This window comes from Oryctolagus cuniculus, chromosome 15 (genome assembly GCF_964237555.1).
Source record: "Oryctolagus cuniculus chromosome 15, mOryCun1.1, whole genome shotgun sequence".
Lineage (NCBI taxonomy): Eukaryota > Metazoa > Chordata > Mammalia > Lagomorpha > Leporidae > Oryctolagus > Oryctolagus cuniculus.
In genome coordinates, this window is record NC_091446.1 from 7,172,412 (window position 1) to 7,178,789 (window position 6,378).

The window sequence follows — 6,378 nt, forward strand, 5'->3', positions numbered from 1 at the left end:
ACCCAAAAGCCCCTCGTATTCAGCAGCCTTGGCCGGGGGCGGAGGGGCTCGCTTGCACTGCTCTTGGCCAGGTGACGCTGTCTGGGGATAGTTTTGGTGGCCACAGGCGGTGGGTACTGCTGGCATGTGTAGGGGAGAACAGGGACGCTCGGCACGGGCCCCACCCTGTGGGATGAGCCAGTCCCACGTGGCAGCCCCACATGCAGAGCAGAGCAACCCCGCCAGAGGGTCCCAGGCCTGACCTGGATAGCAAAGGCCGCGGCAGCCCGACAGTCACGAGATCCGTGGCATTTGTAATGTATCCGTGGGCTGTCTCTGGTTAGCCCATCCAGGCTGGGATTCGCGATCCTCAAAGCACACTCCCGGAAATCCTGGACTAGTGATATCCCGCTGGCTCTGACCACGGCGGCCCCGAGGCCCAGGAACAACTGTGGGCTTCTCGCCACCTGGACCTGGTGCGGAGCGAGGTCCAGCGTGTGCGTGGGCACTGCCAGGGGATTTAACCCAAAGCTGCTCCCTGTGAGCCCTGGCTCCTGGCCACAGGGGCGGAAACGGAGCTCCTGGTTCTGAAGCGGGGGGGGGGGGACTGCTGGGGTGGGCGAGGAGTTCAGCAAGGGACTGGCCGCCGTCTGAGCCCGGGGAGCTCTGGGCTTGAGCTGCAGCAGTGCCGAGTGCCGTGGAGGCAGGAGGCTGCTCACCGTGCCCTCCCGAGTCTGTGCAACATCAGCCACGGCCCAGGCAAAGCTGGGACTCCCCGGAGGTGCAGCGGGCAGGCTGGCTGCGTGGGCAGGTGGAGGGGGCCTGGCTGAGACCCTGACAGCCCCTACTACTGTGTAGCCTGGTGTGCAGGGGCCCACAGGCAGAGGAGGGAGGGGCCTGTGCTTCTGTGGCCTGCTTGGGCGGCCGGGGGTTCCCTTTGTTAGAACCGAGTAGGGGTCCGGAGTTGGCTGAGACAGCCTGGGCGGTATGCAGCTGGCAGGGGTCTTTTTCTCTTCTTTCAGCCGATCTTTAGACTTTTACTTTATTTTTCCAAAGATTGTATTTATTTATTTGATAGGTAGAGACAGAGAGAGGGCGAGACAGAAAGAGAGAAGTCTTCCATCCACTGGTTCACCCCCTAAATGGCCACAATGGCTGGAGCTGGGCAGGTCCAAAGCCAGGAGCCAGGAGTGTCCTCTGGGTCACCCACATGGGTGCAGGGGCCATCTTCTACTGCTGTCCCAGGCCATCACAGAGAGCTGGATTGGAAGAGGAGCAGTCGGGACTTGAACCTGCGCCCATATGGGATGTTGGTGCTGCAGGCAGAGTTCGCCCACTATGCTATGGCACTGGCCCTGATCTTTAGACTCTAAAACTTCCCACCCCAGCTTGCTGCCATGCTGTGGCTGCTGACAATCTTGGGAGCCCATAGGAGGCAGATGGCTGGTGGGAAAGATCACCCAGGGCAAGCTGCCCGCTGAGCCCCTGGCCAGGCTGCCCGGGAGGGGGAGCCCGGGACGGGGAGCCTGGGGTGCCGAGCAGCCCTCAGTCCCACAGCTGGTAAGTGTCAGAGAATCAGATGTCTGTCCCCCGTGTGGGCCACACGCCCACTTCCAGGTGGAGGGCGGGGCTGACGAGGGGGTAAACAAGCATGAAGCATGTGAGGACATGATGGAATTATTTAATTGGCCTCTTATTTGAAAACATGTGGCTTCGATCCGGGTGCCAGGGGAACATTCTGGCCCTGCAGCGCCCTGGTCTCCGTCCAGCCCGAGCCCCGAGCCGCCTTGCTCCATCTCATGGGTGTCAGCCACAGCCACCTCCCCCGCCAGGTCACAGCTGTGGGACAGGGGTGGCGCTCCCCGGGCAGACCAGGAGGACATTGACCGGGAGTCCAAACTTCAGCCTCTGAGAACATTCTGGAAGCAGCCTGCCGGCCCTCAGTGGAGTCCCTCTGCTTCCCATGAGCAGCAATGGCTGTCGGATTCCTCGGGTGCCCTCCCACCCCCGGGTTTTCCTGTCCTAGAAGTAACAAAACAAGGAGCATCTTTGAATTTTCAGCTCAGCCCACGTTCTGACTAAATGGGATAAAGTCTTAAAATGATGTCTGGGTCACATTTTTAAAAGATTTATTTATTTGAGGGGCTGGCGCTGTGGCACAGTAGGTTAATCCTTCGCCGGCGGTGCCAGCATCCCTTATGGGCACTGGTTCATGTCCTGGCTGCTCCACGTCCGATCCAGCTCTCCGCTATGGCCTGGGACAGCAGTGGAAGATGGCCCAAGTCCTTGGGCCCCTGCACCCACATGGGAGACCCGGAAGAAGCTCCTGGCTCCTGGCTTCAGATTGGTGCAGCTCCGTGGTTGTGGCCATCTGGGGAGTGAACCGGCGGATGGAAGACCTCTCTCTGTCTCTCCCTCTCACTGTCTGTAACTCTGTCTCTCAAATAAATAAATAAAATCTTTATAAAAAATTTATTTGAGAGGCAGAGTTACAGAGAGAGAGGGAGGGACGCAGAAAGAGGCCTTCCATCCTCTGGTTCACCCCCCAAGACGGCCGCAATGGCCAGGGCCGGTAGCCAGGAGCTTCGCGCCAGGTTGCCTTTCAGGAAGACGGTGCTGGTGGAGGGAGGGGGGCCAGTCTATCAGGAGAAAAGCGATGTGCCGTTATTTACTTACTGGTTGTATAAACAACGCCAACACCACCTCACAGACTGACGCGGCTGCGGGTAGCAGCTCCTGAGCTGGGCAGCATCTCATTCCCATCATGGGGAAGGTGCTCCCAGGGGTGGGGCCGCGGGGCGGGGCTGGTGCGGAGTGGGGGGGGGACGGGGCTGAGGGGTGGGGCAGGGGGTGGGGGGACTGAGGCTCACAGGCGGGAGAGGTCTGCACAGGGAGTGAAACAGACCGGATGCGGAGAGGTCCTTTCGCTACTGATCGCGAGGGTCTGCCTCGCCCTGCTGGCTCGCGCCGGGCTGTTTGGCCTGGATCTGGCTGCTCTCTCGCTCCTGATTCCCGGAGGGTCCAAGGAGCACCCTAGCTTCCATGTACACGCGCGACTTGGGCACGAGTGCCTCCATCTTGGTGTGACCCGCTGAGCCTCGTGCAGGCCTCAGCGGGGTCAGAGACCGCCCGTGTAAGTTTCCTATAGCAGCCGGGAGACTCCACCCCCGACCACCATCACCATCTGCCCCTTCTCATGGGGGGCCCGCCTGGAGCCCCGCCCTGGCCCGCAGGCTGTGCCTGGCCATCGGCTCTTCCCAGACTGCTCCGCCTGCCCTCCCAGCTTGCTTTCCTCGGTCCCATCCTTTGGCACTGATTCACACCGACTTCCCTGATAGGACGGGCAGGAAGGAGCCCCCGGCCGGACAGCTCTGGTCTAAGGCGCCGTCTCCCAGCCTACTCCGCCCCTGCTTCTAAAAATTTCGAGCTCAGCTAAAACTGGAGAGTTCAGTGGGGAAGAAGTTCAAGGGGTCAGCGCGTATCCTGTTCCTCATTTTACAAATCGCACTGCTAATTGCCCAATTTAGAGCGATTTGGTGGCGGCGCTTGGCAGCAGGATGTGAATTGCCTCACACACAGGGACAGCTCGGGGGGAAGATGGGGGGTGCAGGAAGTCCCCCTCCACCTCTGGGGCTCAGGACGCTGGTCTTGGGGCGCACGTGTCCACTCCTCCCGTGTGCCTGAGAACAGGGCGTGCGTCTCGTCCCCCGTGGCTGAGATGAGTGCGGGTGGGGATGTGACGTGGTCCTGCCTGTGGCCCAACACGGGACGGGGCCCCTGCATCAGGAAGTGCAGACGATAAGTCTTTCATTTTGTTCTCGCTCCGAGCTGGGTTCCGTTTCCTGTCCCTGTAGGAATTGTTTTTCCCAGTGCTGGACGGAACGTGGCCTCTCCGTCCCCCGGCTGTTCGGGTTTTCTCTGGACACGACTCAGGGTCGAGAACTTTCCAGGAAGCGCTGCTGGCTGCAAGTGGCAGCAGAGCCCGTCCACGTCCCCCCTTCCCACAGGAAGCGGAGAGGTGACCAGAGGCCTTTGTCGCTAACGCAGGCCAGATCGCCCCAGCTGACAGCCGCCACACTTCCTGGGCGCCTGGCTGGTCTCGGCGCTGCTGGACCGGCTCCACACACATGCGCCTGTGCGTGTGGTGGCCACACGGCTGTCCCCCTGAAGGCTCCACAGGGAGACTAGAGACCCACAGGCAGCCACGTGTGCACACACAGCATCACTCACACATCCACACACACTCACACACACATAGACACAATCACATCCACACAGACAGGATTACACACACAGACACAGCCATGTGTGCATACACAGCATCACTCACACATCCACACACACACACAGACACGCTCACACACACAGAGACACACAGACACAGACACACACAGACACGCTCACACACACATGGGCTCACACACACAGAGACACACAGACACGCTCACACACACAGAGACACACAGACACAGACACACACAGACACGCTCACACACATGCTCACAGACAGGCTCACACACACAGAGACACACAGACACAGACACACACAGACACGCTCACACACAGACGCGCTCACACACACAGAGACACACAGACACGCTCACACACACAGACGCGCTCACACACATGCTCACAGACAGGCTCACACACACAGAGACACACAGACACACAGACACACATGCTCACACACACACGGGCTCACATACACAAGCTCGCTCCCGCAAAGATACACGTGTGCTCACAGACACAGAGGCGCTCGCTGGTTCCCTCCACTACCCGTCTGCCTCGGGCTGCCTCATCTGAACAAGGCCCTAGGACCAGCGGCACGGACAAGGGTGGACAGGGTGGGCCAGCAGTGCAGGTGACCGTGGCCCTGGCAAAAACCCAACCCAAACCGCAGGTGCCACTTGCTTCATAGACAGATGGCCCTTTCAAGCGGGGAAGGTCAGGGTGTAGGGGAGAGGGAGAGGGAGACGGAGCTGGAGTGGCCCCTGCTGTGCTGGGTGCCTTCAGGGCTGCCCCAGGCCCGTTCTGGGCCCCTGCTGAGCTGGGTGCCTTCAGGGCTGGCCTAGGCCCGCTCTGGGCCCCTGCTGGGCTGAGGGAGCTGTACCACTGGGTTCCAGGGCCACCTAGGCACTGACCCCACCCACAGAGGGCTGCGGGCTGCGTACGGCCGGCAGCTGCCAGCCCGAGATCAAACGCCCGGGCAGGAATGTTTGTGGAGTGATGCCACTTATTCCTTTCTGGGCTTCGGAACAAAACCCCAGAAGCAGAAAGCACGCACTCCCCAGCCCCCGGGGGCTGCTTTCCAAGGGAGAGATGTACTAACCAGAGACAGCTGCTCCGGAGCCGAGAGTCTCCTTTAAACTCCGCCGGGCCAACCCCACGCCGGACACACGGCTTGTCTGCAGCTCTAAACAGACGCCCCCGGGGCCTCGGGTTTCAGCTAAGGCAAAATCCACAAGCAGTCGGAAGCAAATGGAAAAATTAAAAGCTTTCAGAAACTTAGACTTCAAAAATTGCAAAGGACACGCAGCAGCGACTTTCATGAAAAGAGTCAGGGTGGCCCGCGGGTCCCCAGCCCTCCTGGCCTTGGCCGACACCGCCGCCAGTCAGACTGGACTTCGCTTCCCTCAAGATCACGACGCGGGCCAACCCAAGCAGGGCCACAGTGGACCCACGTCCTTCCAAGGCCCCTGCTTGGTCTAGGGTTCTGCAGTACCACCTTGAAATCTTAATGACTTTTGAGCAAGAGAACTCACTATCATCCGATGCACGTGGGGCTTCAAAGCTAAGACCACACAATACCGGACAGGAGACACAAAGAGGACTTGAGAAACCCACGTTCCTGCAGCCGCACGCCTGTGGGCGCAGCAGACAACAGAAGCAGTGCCGATCTGGAATTAAATAACCTTGTGGCCAATATATCTGTATAAAAATTTTTTAAAGAATTATTTATTTATTTGAGAGGCAGAGTTACAGACACAGAGAGTGAGAGACAGAGAGAGATTTTCCAACTGCTGGTTTACTCCCCCAGATGGCTGCAGTGGCCGGAGCTGGGCAGATCTGAAGCCAGGAGCCAGGAGCTTCTTCTGGGTTTCCCATGTGGGTGCAGGGACTCAAATATTTGGGCCATCTTCCATTACTTTCCCAGGCCATCAGCAGGGAGCTGGATCAGAAGTGGAGCAGCCAGGCCTCAAACCAGGACCCATATGAGATGCTGGCGCAGCAGGTAGGTGCTTCATGTTCTACGCCACAGAGCCGGCCCCACCTTTATAATTTTTAACAATGCATGGATGTTTATAAAAATGTATCATATGGCAAATCTTGAATACAGTCCTAACAAATACTGATGAGTTAATATCAATGCAAGTCTGTCTGCACACAAGCAATTAAATT